Source organism: Cryptomeria japonica, chromosome 9 (genome assembly GCF_030272615.1).
Source record: "Cryptomeria japonica chromosome 9, Sugi_1.0, whole genome shotgun sequence".
NCBI lineage: Eukaryota > Viridiplantae > Streptophyta > Pinopsida > Cupressales > Cupressaceae > Cryptomeria > Cryptomeria japonica.
Window position 1 is genome coordinate 299642842 of NC_081413.1, and position 3540 is coordinate 299646381.

The following is a 3540-nucleotide window of genomic DNA, read 5'->3' on the forward strand; positions in this document are numbered from 1 at the left end:
TAGTGTCATGATTTATGTAGTGTGTAGGCCATAGCTAAGGCCACTCTTTTAGTGTTAGTATAATTTCATTCTGCTTGAGAATATTTTTTGCTAGCGAAAGCAATGAGATGATATTTATTATCATGAGGTTGGGTGAGGACTACTCTTATAGCTATGATAGAAGCATCTACATGTATATGAAAGGGTACTATCCAGTCTGGGAATATGAGGATATTGACTTTTGCTTTCTTTTGTTTTAGGGTGTTTAAAGATCACTAACATTGCTTAGTCCATTTAATTTCTTTATTAGCCTTGTTCTTTAAAAGTTCTTCTAGAGGGGCTACTAGGGTGGCATATCCTTTGATAAAAATTCTATAATAGCTTGTGTATCCTAAAAAGGTTTTGACCTTTGAGGTTGTCTTAGGTAGTGATAGTGTCATGATTAGAGCAATCTTAATTGGATCCACCACAAGTCCTTCTTTATAGATTATATGACCTATAGGTGTACCAAAAGGTATCATAAAGATACATTTTTTGATGTTGAGGCATATTTTCATACTTTGTCATTTTTATAACATTGTGCAAGGATATTGAATGGGGTTTTTGGCTCATTCATGCATTGTCTAATCTTCTCAATATACCTCTAGAAAATTATGAATAATTTCTTGAATGTGTTGACATCAATCCTACTAAATTTACTTTATTGAGGGCCTCTTTCTTCCCATCTTTATGTACTACATGCCATGATTGAGCCTCCATGTGATAGACCATAGTGACAACATCTATATAGGTGTCAAAAATTCTTCCATTTAATGTTACTTTGATATCTTTTTGTAACCCAAAGATGAATCATTCAATCATCTAGTGCTCAGTTAAAGGATCTTCTAATTTTTGGCATACCTCCTTAAATATTTTATCATATATTTTAATGAACTCGTCTTCCTTTTTAACTAGGTTTCTCTTTTGTTTACACTCTTTGTAGGAATGTCTAGAGAGTCAAAATTTGCTAGGAAGTCCTTCTTGACTTCTTCCCATTTTTTCTCATGTTTGAAGTATGTCTTTTTATATCAGTGTAGTGTGTCCTTCCACAAGGAAGCCACAAATTCTGATAACTTAACCTTTCCCTCCTTAATATCCTATCTTATCCAAAGTGATGCTAACAAGAAGATATGTTGCATATCCTCTATAGTGTCTTTTTCAAAGACTGGTAGCTTAATTGATGACTCTATTTTGGTTTCTTTCTTCTTTTTTGTTTGGTCTGTAAATTGGTGGACTATTTTTTCTCCTTCTTTATACTTTTTACTATGTGGGGCTTATTTTCTCTACTCTTATCCAAGAATATATATCCAATATGTTTCCTTATGGCTTGCTTGTATTTTCCTTTTCTGGTACTTTTTCTACTAAAATCCTCCTACTCTTATATGGCATGGGGGATGGGTCCTTGTCCAAGGGTTATGACTCTTCATAACCTATCTTCATATTTTTATTTATTATAACATTTCATTAATTAATGAACATAATTCTTCTCCCAAATTATACTTATTTTTCTTCTCTTTTTCTAATTTTTCCTTCCTTAATTTCTTTATACTTCTATTAACTAATTCCTATGAGTATTCTTCTTGAATGGAGAGGACCTTCTCCAAAGATTCAAGAAATCTATCATCTAACATTAACTATTATGTTTGATAGACATGACCTAATTGTCAGATTTTTGGAGAGTTGTAGTAGGGATGGAGCTTTCATTATACTATAGTCTCCAAACAACAACTTTTAGATTTTTAATAATTATCAATGCTCTTCTCCAAACTTGTGAGTAGTTATTCTTTTTCCTGCCATGAATCCAATTTCTCTAGGGTCTTCCATTCTTCCTCTTTGGTTTCTTTAGTTTTTTCCTTTTCGACAACACCCACCTTGATGTGCTCAACAACACCCTCATTAACACACTCAAAAACACCCTCACTGATGCACTTAATTCTTTTATTTCCCACATTCTCTAATCTTCGACAATATATATCTTTTCTCTCTCCTCATTCTATCTTTGTATTTTTTCTTCACTATATGAGCTATCCATGTATGCTTTTATTGTTAATTCAATCGGTTCTCTTATTTCTCTTGAATTATTCTTATCTCCTTTTGGAACGGGTATGTTTGGTTAGATATTACATTACTCCTTTATCTTTTCCCATGGTAGTTATTTGGTATCTTTTCTATTAGTCACTTCTTTTCAAGTTTTCCTTTCATAGATCCTCCTCCTCTCCATTATCCATCCCATTGGTGCCTAACCATCTCTCATGAGGCAACCACCAACGAGATAGTGCTACATATTATAAAAAAAATCATCCTTTTTTCTCTTTCTATATTTGTTTTAAAATTTAAAAAACTAAGTATATCATTGCTATCTTTTATACAACCTAACTAGGGTCCGAATAATAGAACTAATGTTAGCAAGAAAAATGGGGAACAAAGACTAGAGTTTTGAGCCCCATATAATTTTTGTATGGCTTATTTATACCCCAGTCTTAGTTATACAAATGAAGCAAAGAGTTAATCTGAATAGAGCACTTAATTGTTTAACAAAATATGAAAGCATGACATATTTAATAGACATATTCATACACATACATATAATTCCATATACATAGAATTCTAGTATATTGATATTATCAAGATCAATCATGCACATTCATCTCATCCTTATTTCTCTTGTTACATCAAATACAAATATCTTATATTATCTTTTATATCTTCTATCCATGCTTCTTTTTACTCTTGCATTTATATGCTTTGTTATATATATCTTTCATTATATAAATGTCTAGTCAATGAAAGGTTACCTATCCATTCTACTCTTACCCTAGATGATGTTTTTTCAATTTGAAGCTTCATAAGCTCTTTATTGTTGAGTGTGGTAGGTTTTGCATTGATTGTGTTTGCCCTTACTCCTTTCTTGCTAACAAATATATTTACAAGTCTTAAATTTTGTGTAATCCCAATTATTTATTATTTTATCCTTTGGGATAAATATCAAACTTGTTATTATTATTCATATTTTGGGTCTTTAAGAGGGGTTGCGATAACAACAATCTTGGGGGCTAATTTGTATTAAATGTTACGACTAGAGGATCAAGTGTGTTATACACCTTACGGATCTTAGGTCTAATTCAAATTATTTAATAGTTGTAATGTTGTAATTGTAGCATCATAAATTGTATCCACATACAATTTCGTCTTCACCTAGAGCTCACCTTGGAGTTCTATCTTCTGATGCTTGATGTTTGCTTTGATTTTGCTCACACCTCCCACAACCTTGCATTTTCACTCTCTCTTGATTTTTCCCCAAAGTTGAGTCTTGATTCTCATGACTACGGTACCTTGGTCCTCTCAATAAAGACCCAAATTTGGTCCTCACAACAATCACATCAAGTGAGGGGGAATTTAAGTCTTGTGTCGGCTTGCTCAAAAAATTCAAATAGTTTTTGGCCGGTTAAGTATAAAAGGAGGAGTAGGCCTACTCCTCTTGTTTTAAACCTAATGAATTCTAAGAACCTCAATCAATATCTC